This window comes from Vulpes lagopus, chromosome 5, assembly GCF_018345385.1.
Source record: "Vulpes lagopus strain Blue_001 chromosome 5, ASM1834538v1, whole genome shotgun sequence".
NCBI lineage: Eukaryota > Metazoa > Chordata > Mammalia > Carnivora > Canidae > Vulpes > Vulpes lagopus.
This window is the reverse complement of record NC_054828.1, coordinates 91,743,644-91,763,897: the sequence shown is the minus strand read 5'-3', so window position 1 is coordinate 91,763,897 and position 20,254 is coordinate 91,743,644. Positions and strand designations below refer to the sequence as shown.

The 20,254-nt window shown below is 34.6% G+C and overlaps 1 pseudogene; it reads left to right on the top strand.

The window, feature by feature from the left end:
• The first annotated feature begins 894 nt into the window (after nucleotides 1-894).
• The window catches only part of LOC121491845, a 65,927-nt pseudogene continuing 46,567 nt past the window's right edge, over nucleotides 895-20,254 (top strand).

The window sequence follows — 20,254 nt, the reverse complement described above, 5'->3', positions numbered from 1 at the left end:
AGCTTTTCTAATGTCTATTCCTTTTGACATTGTACTTTTATCAAAATTTATTAACTTTTTCAAAGGCAGTATTTTTGGGTATATTAGTAAACATTTTTTCCATCTTATATAATTCATTACATTTTCTGCTTAAAAATCAAGTACTTCCTATCTTTGGACTGACTTTGAATTTTTTAAATGTATCTATATTTATATTTGGTAGATTTTTATATTTTTTCTATATATTTTTATTTGGAAAATTATGCTGTGAATTCCCCATGACTCAAGATTTGGCTGTATTCTATCATCTTTTATTTTTTACTTAATTTCTAAATTAAATAAGAAATAGAAAAAATAATGTCATTCACTTTGTGATGAAATTAGAAGAAGTTCTGGAAATCTGAGGATCTCTTCCTCTGGCAATGAGGATGTGGTTGTATGATAGAAAGACCCACACATTTGAGTTGAGCAACTGAAATTATTAATCATTTTTTCTTTTTTGCCATGTATATCTGTAATACTACTTGATATTTCATATTAGCCTTTCAGCATCCTCATTTATGTACCTTCTCTTTCCCTTTTTTTTCTTAATGTCAAAATAAGGAGCTAATAATGCTAATAACTCAAAGTTAAAATTTAAAGTTATTTTCCTATTGAATTTCTTTAAGTTTTCATAGAAGTTTAAGGAAATGAATACTTATTATCTGTTATCTCATGTCAAATTCATGGCAATGCTACTGAGTTTTACGTTAATTTTCTCATTTAGTCCTCATAATATTACTTTAAAAATAGCTATTTTATTCCCATTTTACAGTAATTAGGCTTATAAGAAACAAGGAGGAAATGCAGTTTAAATCAAAAAGTGTCTAACTTTAAAAGCTAAGCCATTCAGTTGATAGGCAGTGGGAGTGGAAAATGGGGACCCCAGAAAGCCCAGAGCAGCCACATCCCTGCCACCTGCCTAGTTTCCACTATAACCAGGAAGAGCCGAAGCTACCACAAAGAAACCCCAGTCACCATCAAGGTAACCATGAGCAGCCAGGCTGAGATCCACCTGCTGTCAGCAGCAAATACAGAAAAAAAAAAAAAACAGTTTTTTTTTTTTTAACATTGTTTTAATCAAGTAATGTAGCTGTTTGAAACAGGAAATTTTAAGACCATCAAATAGATCAAAGTGAAGGATTAATTTATTAGGATAGTCTCTATGGATAAAACTTCTATTCCGTGGATTTGAATTCCATTGGAAGTTTGGCACCAGACTGAATACTAGTCTAAGCCAAAATTTTCTCTTTAGTGTTTAGAAGCCCCAAATAGGTTTTCCTTCAGGTTAAAAGAAAAAAACCTCCCAAACTAACAGAACCTCATTAGCTTAACATTATGTTGAATGCAACTTGGCCTGGTCATCCCTATCTCCCATAGAATTTTAGATGAAAGCAAATTGGCCTATGGCAAAGAATCTGCAACCTAAGTGAGATGTAAATTTACAAAAATTTCATCTCTTTGGTGTGACAAAACACATTCCCTCCAGATTGGTGCTTTTGCTTCACTCATTAAAATCCATCAAAAGGCAGAGGGGCGGAGGACCAAATCTGTATGTCTCCAGTAAGATTACTTGATTTTACCTCCTTGAAATATCCAGCTAACAAGATTTTAGCATATCAAATATTTGTATAATTTCCAATGTGAAAAATTCTTACATACATTAAGGTCTCATTATAATCTTTGAAAATGGATAACAAAAGAAAAAGATGCTGCAAGACAGTGTTCAAAACGAACTTAACCCTTTGGATTGTTGATTCCCAGTGTATTTTGTGGCAAGGAATAAATGCAACAGGTTTTTCCCTTAGCCTCAAAAAGAAAATGTTAACTAGTCTAAACAGGTAAGAGCTGCAGACATGATACAACTAGGAAACTGACTTGAGTTGGTTACCACAAAAAAGTTGTCAACATTTAGAAACCTGGCACCACAGTGTGCAGAAACCCAGGCAACCTCACACAGGCAGTGCCGGTAGGTGGGGACAAGAAGATCATTGCAACTAATGTTTTGGAGAAAGTAAAATGGTTCGATGTAAGAAACAGATGTGGTTTCATCAACAAAAATGATGTATATGTAAACCAAGGAAGATGCATTTGTACACCAGACTGTCATAAAGACTAACCCTAGAAGTATAGGAGATGGAGAGACTGGAATTGATGTTGTTGAAGGAGAAAAGGGTGCAGAAGTAGCAAATGTCACCAATCCTGGTGGAGTTTCAATTTAAGGCAGTAAACATATAGCAGATTGTCACCACTATAGACCCCTTCCACGTCCATATCCCAGGGGTTCAATGCAATTGTCATCAGGATAATCAGAATAGTGAGCATGGGGAAAAGAATGTGGGATCCGAGAGTACTCTTGAAGGCCAGGCTCAACATGCCTATCCTAGCTCAGGTAATGGTTGCCACCTTTCTATCTGCAGAGACCCCATGGGCGCCAACTAGAGTATTCCAAACCTCCTGTACAGGGAAAGGTGGTGGAGGGAGCTGACAAACAGGGTGCAGGAGAACAAGGTAGACCAGTGAGACAGAATATGTATCAGGGTTATAGATCGATATTCTGCAGGGGTCCTCATTGCCAAAGACAGCCTAGGAAGGACAGCAATGAAGAAGATAAGGAAAATCAAGGAGAAGAGAGACCATGTCAGTAGCCACTTCAAAGTTAGTACCACAGCATCTTCAATTATCTGCTGAGACCTTCAGAAAACCCTAACCCACAAGATGACAAAGTGACAAAGGCAGGGCATTCAGCAGCTGAAAATGTGCCCACTCCCAAACCTGGAAGTGGGGTGGGGGGCTAAGTAAATGCTGATTTACCATTACCATCTTTATCATCATCCATATTAGGGTTTAGTCATCCAACAAATAGAAATGATTATGAAACTCCAATAAAAAATGAACAATTGATGAGAGTTGTAGACTGTGAGCGCCTACTGTGAGTTGTGTCCAGATAACTAGGATTACCTGCATTATCTATTCAGCATGGTTGTTTTTAAATTGTCTCTTTTTGGTAATGACAAATATGCTGTATTTGTTTTTGTAAGCCTGTTTTTTTTTTTCTCAATACACCTTTAAAGTTTTTTAAATTGTTTCATTTCTGGTCAAATTGAGATTTTTTAAGAACCTAACTTGTAATGTCTAATAAAAGGTAATAACCTATTTTTTTCAACAAGCCAACAAATTGTTAACAAAGGTCTTAAATAATTGTCAAAAAGCTAGGCCATTCATAGTAATAGCATCCAAGAAGACAGACATTTAAACTGAAGCAAACTCAAAAAGAGCAACTTCTGAGTAATTAGCAAAATATTAAGCTTTAGCCGAGAGATAAAAAGTAAAGTAGGAGAATGATGAAGCACCACAATCAAGATTAAAAAATGTTTCTAAAATCACAAACTTTCAATTAGAAGTAGGACAGATTATGGTCATGACTGAAGATTAGGGAAGTACTGATTGTATCAATGACTCATAGTAGTTCAGTTCAGAATTTTATAAGATATGATTCTAGAAATAATCTGATTCTTTCTTGAAATTCTGTTTCAAAAAGAAAATGTTAACTAGTCTAAACAGGTAAGAGCTGCAGACATGATACAACTAGGAAACTGGCTTGAGTTGGTTACCACAAAAAAGTTGTCAACATTTAGAAAGTTGAAGCACATATTCCAGGATATATGAAAATTCTGGCAATGATACTTGAATCCTCTGGCTTTGGAATGTTTACTTCCGAGCTATCTGGTTATCTGGAAGAAAGAAAAGCAGGCTATAAACCCACTCAATATAATTTATTGACAACAAAGCCTATTTATGCATTTATTTTGATAAACAGATGAAATGGCAACTTGCAGCATATGGGCCTTTTGAAACTCTCTCCATGCTAAAAAATAAGGGGAAATGCATGTGGCAAAACACTTCGAAAATAAGCAAACCTCAGACTTTTATCATGAGATGTCTGATGAACCCAAACACAGCTGTGTACACTTCTATCAATTGAATATGGCATTTTTCCTCAAAAACAGCAAACACCTCTTCATGTTTCCAGCCTACTTGTAACACCATCCTCATTATTAGTTTTCTTCATGCATAGCGTACTTTAAATGAGAAAGGCTTGCTCTTAGCCCATGCACAAGCTAAATTGAAGTGAGGAGAATACTATTTCTAGAAAATGCAACATCCTCAGAAAGCCCTAAGAGTTATTACAAAGCAACCCATTTTGATCTGAATGAGATATGATGAGCAGCCTGTGAGCAAATGGATGGAAAGTTGACGGGCATGATTAGGTTAAAATAAAAATAACAGACTATTTCAAAGATTTTACTTTCTAAATAGATATAATGTAACATATTGGTTGAAATAAGTTGAATTATTTTAAAAAAAATTTTGCATAGCATGGGTAAATACCATCTGAGAATGGGAAAAAAGGAACAACATTGTACTGGAAACAATCTCTGAAAATAAAAACATTGTTTATATGTGTTTCCCTCAAAGGTAGCAACATGTCAGCATGATAACTCAACAATGAAACAACAAATTCAAAACAAGACAAAAACAAAAGCAAACAGCATGGTTGACCATATAGACATCCCATTATATTTATACATTTTATTTTTATGTGTACAGCAGTTATATGTATTATTAGTTTCATATGTGTTGGTTTATTCTTAGCTAAATCATAGTTTCCATGAGAGTTGAGATCAATTATTGAAAAAAATATATATATCACAGTCTTAGGAACCTGCCTAATATTTAATAAAAAAAAAAGATGTTTAAATATAGACCTAACAGGAATGGAGTGAGAAAATAGGGCAAAACTAAGTATCTGAAGAAATAATGGGCAAAATTTCCCAAATTTGATGAAATACAAAAAATATACAGATATAAGCAGCTTAGCAAATAAAAGCAGAATAAATACAAACAAAATATTCTACACATAATAAATTAAAGCTGCTGACAACCAAAGATGAAGAGAAAATCTTGAAAGCAGCCAAGATAAAATAACAGATTTAATGTAGTAGAAATTGATTCAGATAATCACTGATTCCTCATCTGAAACTGGAATCTAGAAAATAGTGGATTCATTATGTGCACTGAGAACAATTTAAATGTCAACTCAAAATTTGAAATCCAGTTTAAATATCCTGTGAGATTTAAGGCAAAATATATTTTCAAAAAAAAGAAAACCAAGAGAATTTAGGATCAACAGACCCACCCTACAATAAATTCTAAGGAAAATTCTTCTCAGAGAAGAAACGATACTCAGATTTCAAGAAGGAATGAAGAACACTAAAATTAATAATTATCTTGGTATATATAAACTACTTCCCTTCTAAAGATTCATTTTTATTATATAAATCCAACATCTTATGAAGGCATTTACCAGTCAAGATCATATATAGAGAGAAAATTATATTTAGGAAACTTTATATATATAAAATATGTAAATTATATATATTATACATATATAAATTATCTAATGATAATATATATAGAGAAAATTATATATAGGAAACTTTATATATACAAAATATATAAATTATATATATTATACGTACATATATAAATTATCTAATGATAATTACATACATATTACATATATATGGAACAATTATTTCTACTTGAATATTAAATAATTGGTTATTAGTAATAGAAATATACAAGAATACTTCTGCATCTAAGAAGTGAATTTGGGACGCCTGCGTGGCTCAGCAGTTTAGCACCTGCCTTTGGCTCAGGGTGTGATCCTGGAGTCCCGGGATCGAGTCCCACATTGGGCTCCCTGAGTGGAGCCTTCTTCTCCCTCTGCCTGTGTCTCTGTCTCTGTCTCTGTCTCTCTCTCTCTCTCTCTGTGTCTCTCTCATTAATAAATAAATAAAATCTTAAAAAATAATAATAATAAAATAAAAAGTGAATTTAGTAAAATCACAGTATTCAAAGTTAATATTGTTAAAATCTGTACTTCTGATACTAGTAGCAAATAATTGGAAAGGATAAGAATAAATACCATTAATATTAGTGTTAAAATATTTTTAAAAGTTAGGAATATATTGACTAAAGGTTGTCTAGACTTCTACTTTGAAAATTATAAAATATTGATAAGGTAAATTAGAAAAGACCAAGTAAATGGGAATAGAAGTCATACTCATGAAATGGTATACTCAATACTGTTAGAATCCTAACTGATTCAATTATAGATTCAATACAATCACAATTTTAATTGAAGTGGTCTTTTATTTCACAGAAATATACAAGCTGAATCTAAAATTTTAATGGAAATATAAAGGACATAGAACATACGGCATAATCTAGAACATTGTGGGAAAATAGTAAAGAACAAATAGTATATAATTATTAAATAAACATAGAGATAACATACTAAGTTGCATGCATGAATCTCAAAAAATATTATCTATATAATGAAAAAAAAAACTTTCCCAAAATACATAATGCATGATTTCATTAATATGAAATTCTAGAAGAGGGAAATCAATTCCATGGGAAAAAGGTAGAAGACTAAATGGTTGCCTCTCAGGGATGGGAGCAGAAAGTGATGAAGTGCATAGGGAGATTTCTGATCAATGATAAAGTTCTGTAAGCTAGTGTTTGGGGTTAAACAGGTGATTGAATGGATACGTGTAAATTGTACATTCACTGTATGTAGATTTTGCATTAAAAGTAAAATACAGATATCGAACTCTAATGATATGCATGTTTAGATATTTAGCAAAAAATTTATTTTTAAATGTACAGAAAATAACAGATTAATGGCTGTGTAGAGAAATGAGTACATGATAGAGCATGTATAGGAAAATATTAATCTAGGTGATATGTTTATCAGTGTTCTCCATAAAATCCATTCAGATTTTTAGGATAATGATTGTAGTAAAAGTTGGGAAAAACAAAAATTGCTTTTTGGAAATACATGTTTTTGCTTTTGAAGTCCTTTCCTTCCACAAAGTAACAGCAACTCCAGAGCAATCATGCTCATCATTCAGAAGGCATGAGAATATAAATGTGAAGATAATAGCAACTTTATAGTCTTTAAAAGATAATCACCAACTCTATAGCCTTTAGAAAAGTTAAATTAGTGAAACACCTCTATTCTTAGCATAAATTCAGCTAAGTGATCTTGTCAGTTTCCTCCCTTGCTCCACAACTTCAGTCCACATCTAAGAATTAGGAGTTTCCTGTCAGCTCAATTATTTTAGGATGAACTCAAAGTCTATATTCTCATAATCAAAGGCCATATTAAAACATTTGGTGGATGTGATATCTAGTTGAAATTGCACGGACTTCGGAATTATGTAGACTAGGATTGAAATCTCAGTTTAACCTCTTATTAACTGTAAGATAATAAACAGAGAAGTCAATGAAGTTATCTGAACCAATTATGATTATATAACATAATGCATTAAGGCATCTGACACATATTATGCTCTTCGTAAGTAGTGGCTTTTTAAATTTTTTATGCAAGATGGAATATTCCCTAGAGGCTCAGATCTTCACAAATCATCTAGAGTTTCAGGGTAACAACTGAGAATGTCTTCTTTTAACACTATTGTCTAAATTTAAAAAAAAAGAAAACAAGAAACATAGCAACATTTAGGTAAAAATCATTCTCTATTCAATAATAAGAACCTCAGGCATTAATAACCTCTTAGATGCAAAATGATAAGTAGGTTGTAATCTATGTTACAGTACCATATCTTTGTTTTTTTCTTAAGATTTATTTATTTATATTAGAAAGAGAGAAAGGGAGAGAGAGAGCTGGGGGAGAGGCTGAGGGAGAGAGAGTCTCAAGCAGACTCTGCACTCAGTGCAGAGCCAATGAGGAGCTTGATCTCATGATTCTGAGAATAAGACCTGAGCCAAAACCTACAGTCAGGTGTTCAACCAACTGTACCACCCAGGAGCCCCTAGAGTACCATTTCTCAATAAATAATTCTAATACAACTTTTGGACAAGATATTTGAATAAAATATGTAATCTATTAGATCAAATGACATAATTGGAAAAAGTCAGAGTTATATGTATATAAACAGAACAGAAAATGTCAGGATAGTATCATACCTAGGGCATTCTACTTCACTAACTAAAATGATCTAGTACCATCTCTCTCACAGAAAGAGTAGAGTGACTTTGTATAAGTCATGGAAAATTCCTAATCTGAGGTTTTTATTTATTTTATTGTATTTGTTTTTATTTTAAAAATTAAATTAAATTAAATTTTTAAAAATATTTTATTTATTTTGAGAGTGGTGGAGTGGGCAGAGGCAGGAAGAAGCAGAGGCTCACCTAAGCAGGGAGCCCAATACAGGGCTTGACTCCAGGACACTGGGATCACCAACTGAGCCTAAGGCAGACACTTAACCAATTGAGCCACCTAGGTTCCCCTCAGGTTTTTATTTGAAAAATAGGAGGAGAAGAATATATATATATTTTTAAATTTTTTCTATTATTGTTTCCATTAAGAGTCCCCTAGATCCAATGCAATGAGCTATACAGGATAAATGTGGCCTTTGAACTATCTAATATCAGTATCTCTTGAAATTTTAATAGGACTTACCTACCTTGAAAACCCATTTTTTTCTGAAGGAGAAAAGAATTAAGTTTCCACATTTGGAAAATAATCCTTTTCTAAGAGTGGTTTCCAACATTGGCTGAATTTTAGTATCATATGGGAGTTTAACAAATAATGATATTTTGGTCACAATTCAAAGATTCTGATTTAATGCATTTGTGGTTCTGAGTATTGGAATTGTTAAAATCTCCCCAGGTGATCCTAATATTATTATCTATTATTATTGCTACTGCTCTAAAACAGTTTTTGAACCTAATGTGTATATAATAACTTGTAGATCTTGTTAAACTATTTTTTCTGATTTAGTACATATGGGGTTGAGCCTGAGACTTTCCTTTTTAATTTTTAAAATATTTTACTTATTTATTCATGAAAAACACACAGAGAGAGGCAGAGACATAGCAGAGGGAGAAGTGGGCTTCCTACAGGGAGCCTGATGTGGGACTCTGATCCCAGGACCCTCAGATAATGACTTGAGCCAAAGGCAGAGGCTCAATCACTGAGCCACCCAGGTCCCCAAGCTTGAGACTCTCTAACATTGCCAAGACAAGCCCATTCTTGGTGACCTATTACAAGGCTGTTGACAAGGTTCAAGGAGCTAAAAATTGGTGCTGGGCCTACTTTAACCTTGTACTCTAACTTCAACAGAATGTAGAACTGAGTCTAAAAATTAGAGGACTCAAATCATTCCTTTTATTCTCATGTCAATTACTAACTGAGTCCCTTTCTCCCCCCCGCCCCCGTTAGAAAGTGGACAGTCTTTTGGCAAAATGAATAGCTTTGATTAGGATAAGTGGCAAAACTTATTGTTGAGGTGAAATTAACTGGGAGATTCAATGAGGAATTGAAGCTGCTAAAATTTTGCTATCCAGTACAGAGTCCACTAGCCATATGTGTGTATTGAGCACTTGAAATACGGCTAGTTTTAAGCAAATACAAAACACATACTAGATTTTAGACACTTAGCATGATCAAAATGGAATGAAATTAAAAAATCATTATGAAGAAATATTTCAAAGAAAAAACCTAGTCTCCCAACTTGAAAAACTAAGATAAAAAGTTTAAATTTAACCCAAATCAAGGAGGACAAAAATGATAATTATTAAGTATTAATAAATCTTTGAAACAAATTAGAGAATACAAATATAAAATCAACAAAAAGTTGTCTTCTCAAAAAATATCAACAAAATTGTCAAGCCTTTAGTTAGAATAACCAAACCAGAAGAGAAAATCAGATGAACTAAATGAAATTGGTAAACTCTGAAAGAGACATATTTTACCATAATGACTTAAGAAAAAAACAGAAATTATCAACAAATTTATAAAATGTAAAGAACGGCGCCTGGGTGGCTCAGTCATTTGGTGTCTGACTCTTGATTTTGGCTCAGATCATGATCTCAGGGTTGTGAGATCAAGCCCAGTGGGCTCCACCCTGGGTGTAGCGCCTACTTGACAATCTCTTTCTCCTCCTCCCTCTGCTCCTTCCCCCTCCTCCTCTGTCTTAAAAGAGAGAGAGAGAGAGAGAGAGAGACTGAATTACTGAATTTGTAGAACAAAACAAAAAACTAACCCTAAAGAAAAGTCCAGTGCCAGACGGATTCAGTGCTAAATTCTTCCAAACATTTAAAGAGGGATTAATATCAATTCTTTACAAATTCTCAAAAGTTAGAACGGAATAATTCCTAACGCATTGTATTAGGGCAGTATTGCCTGGAGAGCAAACAAAACGAACACATTACAAGAAAGAAAAACTATAGATCAATATACCTTATGAATATAGATGCGGAAATCATCAACAAAATACTAGCAAGCAGAATTGTGCAATATATTAAAATGATTATACAACATAACCAAATGAAATTTATCCTGGGAACACAAGTGGTTCAATGTACAAAAATCAATATAATAACACTAACAAACTAGAAATATGAAGAAACTTCAAACTAATAAATCCCACTACCAACATCACACTTAATGGTGAGAAGTTCAAAGCTTTTCATCTAAGTTCAGGACTAAAACAAGGATCCCTGCTCTCATCACTTCTATTCAACATTGTACTGGAGGTTCTATTCAGGGACGTTAGGCAAGAAAAAGAAAAAAAAAAAAAAAGGTCACCCTTATTAGAAAGGAAGAAGTAAAAGCCACTATCTACAGGTGGTCTGATCTTGTATGTAAAAAATATTCTACACAATCCACAAGAAAATATTACAGCTAATAAATACATTTAATAAGATTGCAGGATAAAAGATAAGTATAAAATCAGTTGTGTTTCTACTCATTATCAATGAACTATCTAAAAATAAAATTTAAAAAACAATTCTGCAACAATCAAAAATGACAAAATAGGTAAGCATATAACAGAAAAGTATAAAACATGTATAGTAACTACTATAAAACATTATAAAAGAAATTAAATAAGACTTAAATAAATGGAATTACAACCCATGTCCATGGATCAGAAGGCTTATATTATTAAGATGGCAATACTCTCAAAATTGATCTAATATTCTTCAATCTCTATCAAAATTCCCGCTGCCTAGTTTGTTTTGTAAGAAATTAAAAGGCGGTTCCCAAAATCCAAGTAAGGAACACATAATAGCCAAAATACATTTCTAAAAAGATGAAAACTACTGAAAGGCACACTTTCTATTAAAAAAAATTTACAACTGAGCAGCCCCGGTGGTGCAGCGGTTTAGCCCCGCCTGCAGCCCAGGGTGTGATCGTGGAGTCCCGGGATCAAGCCCCACGTCGGGCTCCTTGCATGGAGCCTGCCTCTCCCTCTGCCTGTGTCTCTGCCTGTGTCTCTCTCTCTCTGTGTCTCTCATGAATAAATAAATAAAATCTTAAAAAAAATTTTTACAACAAACCTACAATAATCTACGTAGTGTAGTACTTGCATTATGTTTAGACATACAGCTCTATGAAATAGAATTGTTATGAAAGAAATATTTACATTTATGGTCAGCTGATTCTTTGCCAGGGGTGCCAGGACAATTTAATTTGAAAAAAAAATAGTAAATAGTATTTCTACAGAGGTTGCTGGGACACCTAGATATCAAGAAGACAAAAAGGAAAAAAGAAAAAGAAAAAGAAAAAAAGAATTTGGAAACTTATCTCCTACTACACAGAAAAATTAACTCTAAATGCATTACAAACCTAAATAGATGAATTGGATTTCACAGAAATTAAAACTTTCCATGCTTTAAAGTACACAATCAACACAGTAAAAGGCGGCAGTCAGAACAAAGAAAAATAATTGCAAATCATATATCTGAAAGATTATAGTATATATATAATAAATAAATAATTACTACAACTGAACAACAAAAACCAGTCCATTTAAAAATAATGGACAAAGGATTTGATTAGATATTGTTCTCAAGAAGGTATATAACCAGTCACTACATAGAAAGATGCTTAGTTTTATGCAAACCAAAAGCAATGAGATAATACTTTACACCTGCTGGAATGACAATTCCCATCACAGATCACTGATGAGAATATAAAATGGTTCCAAACACTTTGGAAGCACAATTTAGCAGTTGCCATATAATCCATATTTTCTACTCCTATGGATATACCAAAAAGAATTAATAACATATGTTCATGCAAAATATTATATACCAGTGTTCATTGTAGCATTATGCACAGTAGCCAAAATTTGGAAGCAACCCAAAAGTCCATCAGTTAATGAGTTAGTAAGTGTGATATGGTATAATCCATAAAATTAATATTATTCAATTATAAAAAAGGAACAAAGTACAGATACATAATTCAACATTGATGGGTCCTTAAGACATTATGCTGAGTTAAAAAAGCCAGACACAGAAAGACATATATTATATAATTATGTTTATATTAGATAGCCAAAATAGGCAAATCTATAGAGGCAAAAAGTATATTAATGGTTCTAGTTACTGTAGTCAGTAAAATAATTAGAAATTACTACTCCTGATGAGTACTAGGCTAATTTGGGGGGAAGTAAAAATATTCTGGATTTAGTTATTGGTAATGTTTGCACAACTTTCGAATATAAAAAAGAAAACAATGAATCCAATGTATACTTTAAAAGTGTATGTCTTATGATATGTGAATCATACCTCTTTTTTAAAGTAATCCCTGAAGGGATCAAACTGTTTCAAAATAATTTAACTCTGTGCCAGAGCACAACCCACGAATATTTATAGGAATCCAGAGACATTCAGCATCCATCAAGTAAAATTCACAATGTTTAGCATCTAATCAATTAATACCATGCATGCCAATAAGCAGGAAAATATAACCATACTGAGAATAAAAACAAAACAATCAAAACTGATCCAGAATTGACACAGACATTCAACATCTAGGCTTTTCTCTGCTGCTACAAAGGAACTTTGAAGATTATCTCATCAATGACCATGAAAATGAAATATAATCTAAAATAAAACATAATTTATTTTTCAAATTCAGAGAGCAGAACTTGTTCAGGAGCAGGGTAGATATTATATGCACACAAATTATGTCTTTTGTGGTTTGATAAGAAGGACATTAGGAAATACTTTTGTATCTTCCAGTATATCTCACTGACTTCCTGGCCACAGTCAACTTTATCACTCACAGTTCATAATTTGAACTTAAACAAAAGTCTTCTTACTTCTAACTTTTAATACAAATGCGCCTACAGTTTTTGCAGGATTTCATCCAAGCTATCTGAGTTATATCACATCCTTCCTTGAAAAAGAAAGAACTATGAAAACGGGGAAACATGCAATCATAACAAGTGAGCTTCAATGAAGAAAGAAATCATTCCTCTTAAATTTTTAAAAGATAGATTTATTTATTTGAAAGAGAGAGGAGAGAGCATGTGTGAGCGCATGCACCTGAGAGCAGGGCAAAGGACCAGAGGGAGAGACACACATAGTCAGAAACTGAACTGCGTGCAAAGCCCAACATAGGGCTTCACGTGGGTGGGACTTGATCTCACAACTCTGTGATTTCCACCTGAGCCAAAACCAAGTGTTGGATGCCCAGTTCACTGCACCACCAAGGTGGCCCCTGCCATTCCTTTGAATCTGTCCATGGCACAGGCTGTATTCTGAAATCAAGGAACTAGTCGTGCTCCCAGCAAGGTCATGTCTCTGCCTCTCCTACCTTTCTTGAGGTGTCTCTTTTAAAAAGTCTTTTGTAGGTGAGGCACTGTTCACCTAGTTCTCAAGTCCTTTTCAGAGGAAAATCATTCCACATGTAGCTGTAGATTTATTTTGTCCATAGGAGGAGGTGAGTTCAAGGTCTCTCTATGCTGCCACCTTGATTTGTACATGTGTAGTATCTCTTGTGTTTGTCCTTACCAAGGCAACATTTTAATCTACATTTAAAGCAAGCCTTCCCATTTTCCTCCATTGGAAATAGTAATGGGCTTTCTGGAATTTTATGGGAAGAAAATGTCCATTTTTACTCAGAGATATGGAGTGCAATGGGATATAAAATAATTCTTTTTTATGTATTTTTATTTTTATTATTTTGTATATATTTTTTATTGGAGTTCGATTTGCCAACATATAGCATAACACCCAGTGCTCATCCCATCAAGTGCCTCCCTCAGTGCCCGTCACCCAGTCACCCCATCCCCCCGACAACCTCCCCTTCCACTACCCCTTTGTTCGTTTCCCAGAGTTAGGTGTCTCTCATATTCTGTCCCCCTCTCTGATATCTTTTCCATTCATCTTTCGATGGACACAAAAGCTTCTGCACAGCAAAAGAAACAGTCAACAAAACTAAAAGACAACTTACAGAATGGGAGAAGATATTTGCAAATGACGTATCAGATAAAATAATTCTTGAGAGGATTTCTTTCTACTCGCTGTTTTAAACAGCCTTATTTCTAGTACCAGACTGCAAAATGACGCAAAGAGAAATACATCCTCTATTGCAGTACATTTTATTATTCTTGATTTTGGGGGACAATATTGCCTTGTCTGATCAATAAACTTTGATGTCTGACTTATCAGATGTCAATATCTGCTTTTTCAAGCTATTTTATTTTTTTTTAATGGTATGAGAGGTTAAGTGGTTTGTGGAGTGCCATGGGGTGAGTCATTCCTGAAGCGCAACCTAAAAACCCAGAAATATGAATTACTATCCCTGTTCACCCATGAAAAGTATGTCTTAAAGAAAGCATAATTTCTTGCTTTTGGGAACTCCTGTTTTTGTCTTCAAGATTCCAAACTTGATATTGGTTATAAAAATAGTTATATCATTCTGATATCCATTTAGATGTTATGAGTTCTTTAGATATTTAAGAAAAAAAGAATTATTACAGTAAAGCCTTGAACATAAGTGAAGAAAGTGAACAGGCCTCTTGGTTGTTTAAAATGGAGAAGTCTTGGGGATCCCTGGGTGGCTCAGTAATTTAGCACCTGCCTTCAGCCCAGGGCGCGATCCTGGAGTCCGGGGATCGAGTCCCATGTCGGGCTCCCGGCATGGAGCCTGCTTCTCCCTCTGCCTGTGTCTCTGCCTCTTTCTCTCTCCTTCTCTCTCTCTCTCTCTCTCTCTCTCTCTCTCTCTCTCTCATGAAAAAATAAAATCTTTTAAAAAATGGTGAAGTCTTATGGAGGTGGTGCTTGAAATCTAACTTTCTGGCTTATAACTGCGTCTTTTGGAATATCATCAAAAGTTTAAAAATATATTGCATATTTGACTATACTTTACTGAATGAATTATGTAATTTCAATCAGGAAATAATTTCAAGGGATCCCTGGGTGGCGCAGCGGTTTGGCGCCTGCCTTTGGCCCAGGGCGCGATCCTGGAGATCCGGGATTGAATCCCACGTCGGGCTCCCGGTGCATGGAGCCTGCTTCTCCTCCCTCTGCCTGTGTCTCTGCCTCTCTCTCTCTCTCTCTCTGTGACTATCATAAATAAAATAAAATAAAATTCTTTAAAAAAAAAAAAAAAGGAAATAATTTCAAGTATTGGAATTTAGAACAAGAAAGGGATAAAATCCTACTGGGATATCTAAGGTTGGTAGAAGGTTTGAAGTACATGTGTACATTTCTCCCTGATGGTAACTTGAAATTTTATTTTCAACTCTCCTCTTGTTTCTATAACTTCTACAACTTTGATAGGCAGGGTCCAAATCAGTGAGTCTTGATTTGGGTCTGAGACTCTGCATTTTTAACAAGCTCTACAGCAACAAAAGTGACTGGAAGCCTCTTTAACACAGTAGTTTTCAAGTCAACCACATATTTGCAATAACTAGAAAGCTTTTAAAAAGTACCAATTAGAATCTGAGGTGAATCCCAGGCTTTGGAATATTTGTAGGGTTGAAAATCACTAGTATTGAAATTTCAATCATTCTTCAAATCCCAGGTTAGGTCTCCACTTCCATTCATCTCTCATTGATGTCTTCCCTATTGATTTCATTCTTCGCTTTTCATTTACTTTCCTGATAATCTGCAGCATCGTCTAGTCAAAGTGACAAGATGTATTTTTACTTTTTGTAAATCTGCTACATATTTCACTGTGTTATCCTTGTGTCCCTAATAAAACACTCTTTCTGTGAATGCAAAAACTGTTATCTCTGCATTAAATGTATAGTGTTCCATTATCATTGAAACATATTGGGTTCACATTAACTAGAGGCTAACTCCCCAATCAACTAGTAGTCATGGTATTTGAAAAACAATTTAGAAAATGCTTTTATACATTCTTATTTTTGTTTCATAGCAAACTTGTACACGAAGTAATTTTCAACATTTATACCAATAAATGGAGAAAAGAGGTAGTTTTTAAGTTTAACATGCATACTAACTACTAGAGCCAAAATAATGGAAGTGGTAACAAATTGTAAAATGCAGGCAAAGATAGTTGAAGTAACTAAACCAAGGACTAAAGTTCCTGAATGATGTAACTTATATTTGAACTCAGAACTCCAGCATCCATATTTTAAGGACCTTGATGTTACTGCTGAGGAACTCATTCATTGGTGTCTATATTTTAAACTGTAGATCCAGTTGAGATTTGAAAATTATTCATTAACACTTTGAAGAAGCATGTTAACTATTGATTTTGATGATTTACAAATAACTGTGAAAGTAGAGCATAAAAACAATTTTGAAATAATTCAAATTGAAAACCTCTTTAGTGAAAATACTCAATTGTCTAAAAGATTGATATAAAATTACTTTCACTTGACTTTACCAGACATTTAACAGTTATTTTTCTAATTTTATACAAATAAAACTTAAGCCCAATATATATATATATATATATGTGTGTGTGTGTGTGTGTGTGTGTGTGTGTGTGTGTATGAAAAGTAATATAGATGATAGATGGATAGATAGATGATAGATTGATTATATCTGGTAATTTTGCTCTCTAGTCTTATAACATTAAGCACATTTTAGATGATGGATAGAGAGATAGTCAAATAAATACTTTAGAAAAGATACATTGCATTCTTCACTTTTAATCCACTTTTCTGATACTTTAAGAAGAAATACATAAAATTAAAGCCTTATATGCAAGCCTGTATATAGTCTCTAAAGATAAAACCATGAATCCTTAATATGGGAATTACTACTAGAGATATAGGTGCACTTAAAGGCTGCCAGGCAAAATTCTAACATGGTCCCCATGACTTTTACCCCCGAGGTCACTCCTTTAATTGTAAGCTACAAGGCAAATGTATACTGCAGATGTGGGTAAATTACTAATCAGTTGACCTTCAACTAGGATGCTTGTCTGGGCATCAGAGGCTAAGCTAACCACATGAGCCCTTGAACCTGAGGGTTATCTATGGCTAGTTAGAGAGTTAAGTCAAAGTGTGAGGGCAATTCAACAAGACAGATCCTTTTTCCAGACTTGAAGGAGCAAACCGCGATGTTTATGAGGATTTATGAGGACTATGGACAGGAAATCAGTATCTTCCAGAAGCTGACAGTGACTTCTACTTGATAGCTCATAAGAAAATGAGATCTCATTTCTACAACTGCAAGAAAATGTTTCTCCAACAGCTTGAATGAGCTTGGAAGCAGAATATTCCCCACAACTTTAGATGAGCATGTAGTTAACCAACAATTTGAATGTGAGATCCTGAATAGAGAGAATCCAAATGCTGGAATTTACAATCTTATGGTTTCCATGGATTAGGAATTTAGCATGGTTCAACTGGATTTTCTAAACTCGAAGCATTGTATTTTATTATTTTAAGCATTGTATTTTAAGTTTTAATAGAACCTTGAATTTTTCCAGGACCCAATAACTCCTTTAAGAAAATAGACTGCAAGGCCAACTTACACTAAAATTCCTTATGAGAATTCAACCCAACTACATTTAGGACTTCTGCCTCTAAATCAAGTAAAGCAGGGACACTTGTACTTAAGTCTAGCATCAGAAATTTATTGCAATGAATATGCCTTTGGGCGGCATATTTTGTATACAAATACAAGCCAGAGGTATTTGTCTATATTTAGGTGATAATTTTCTACTTTATTAGTCTTCTCAGGAAATTTTACCCACTTTTGTGTATAAAGTCAGAAAAGGAAGATACTTACTGCCTTATATAGCCTTTCTTGAACTTCAGGCACAGAAACCTAACCTGAAATTTTGATTTCGGGCTAATAATGTAAAGAAAGATTGGAGAAAACCATTTCTTCTGGCAATAAATGCAGGAGTACTAATGTTATAGGGCATCAAGTAAAGATACAGTGAGGGTTTTCAGGGAAGGATGACTGAACCTATGGTTCTAACTGTGCAAAGAATCAATGAGGGGGGAGTTGGAAGGTAGAAAAAATTATACTTTTTACATGTTTATTTTACGCATAATACTGAGATCTACCTTTTACACTATGCAGAAAAGTATTAACATAGCAGGCCTGGGGATCCCTGGGGGCTCCTCGGTTTGGTGCCTGCCTTTGCTCAGGGCACGATCCTGGAGTCCTGGGATGGAGTCCTGGGATCGAGTCCCGCGTAGGGCTCCCAGCATGGAGCCTGCTTATCCCTCTGCCTATGTCTCTGCCTCTCTCTCTCTCTCTCTATGTCTATCATGAATAAATAAGTAAACCTTAAAAAAAAATAGCAGGCCTGCCACTGTTATTCTTAAAAAAAGGCCTTCTTACAAAGTTTGTCATTTGGCATCTGGGAACTTGAATTTCATGTGTTCTCACCATTTCCTAATTGATCAGGATAGCCCACTGTGTCCAGATTATTTGTGCAGGCAATGTTTTTGGTTTTTTTTGTTTGTTTGTTTGTTTTTTTACGGTATCTTCTAACTTTCTCCTCTTTTTTTTTAAAATTAATTTTTATTGGTGTTCAATTTACCAACATACAGAAAAATACCCAGTGCTCATCCCGTCAAGTGTCCACCTCAGTGCCCGTCACCCATTCCCCTCCAACACCCGCCCTCCTCCCCTTCCACCACCCCTAGTTCGTTTCCCCGAGTTAGGAGTCTTTATGTTCTGTCTCCCTTCCTGATATTTCCCAACATTTCTTTTCCCTTCCTTTATATTCCCTTTCACTATTATTTATATTCCCCCAAATGAATGAGAACATACACTGTTTGTCCTTCTCCGATTGACTTATTTCACTCAGCATAATACCCTCCAGTTCCATCCACGTTGAAGCAAATGGTGGGTATTTGTCGTTTCTAATTGCTGAGTAATATTCCATTGTATACATAAACCACATCTTCTTTATCCATTCATCTTTCGATGGACACCGAGGCTCCTTCCACAGTTTGGCTATTGTGGCCATTGCTGATAGAAACATCGGGGTGCAGGTGTCCCGACGTTTCATTGCATCTGAATCTTTGGGGTAAATCCCCAACAGTGCAATTGCTGGGTCATAGGGCAGGTCTATTTTTAACTCTTTGAGGAACCTCCACACAGTTTTCCAGAGTGGCTGCACCAGTTCACATTCCCACCAACAGTGTAAGAGGGTTCCCTTTTCTCTGCATCCTCTCCAACATTTGTTGTTTCCCGCCTTGTTAATTTTCCTCATTCTCACTGGTGTGAGGTGGTATCTCATTGTGGTTTTGATTTGTGTTTCCCTGATGGCAAGTGATGCAGAGAATTTTCTCATGTGCCTGTTGGCCATGTCCATGTCTTCCTCTGTGAGATTTCTCTTCATGTCTTTTGCCCATTTCATGATTGGATTGTTTGTTTCTTTGGTGTTGAGTTTAATAAGTTCTTTATAGATTTTGGAAACCAGCCCTTTATCTGATACGTCACTTGCAAATATCTTCTCCCATTCTGTAGGTTGTCTTTTAGTTTTGTTGACTATATCCTTTGCTGTGCAAAAGCTTCTTATCTTGATGAAGTCCCAATAGTTCATTTTTGCTTTTGTTTCTTTTGCCTTCGTGGATGTATCTTGCAAGAGGTTCCTGTGGCCTAGTTCAAAAAGGGTGTTGCCTGTGTTCTCTTCTATGATTTTGAGGACTCTTGTCTCACATTTAGATCTCTCATCCATTTTGAGTTTATCTTTGTGTATGGTGAAAGAGAGTGGTCCAGTTTCATTCTTCTGCATGTGGATGTCCAATTTTCCCAGCACCATTTATTGAAGAGACTCTTTCTTCCAATGGATAGTCTTTCCTCCTTTATCGAATATTAGATGACCATACATTTCAGGGTCCCCTTCTGGGTTCTCTATTCTGTTCCATTGATCTATGTGTCTGTTTTTGTGCCACTACCA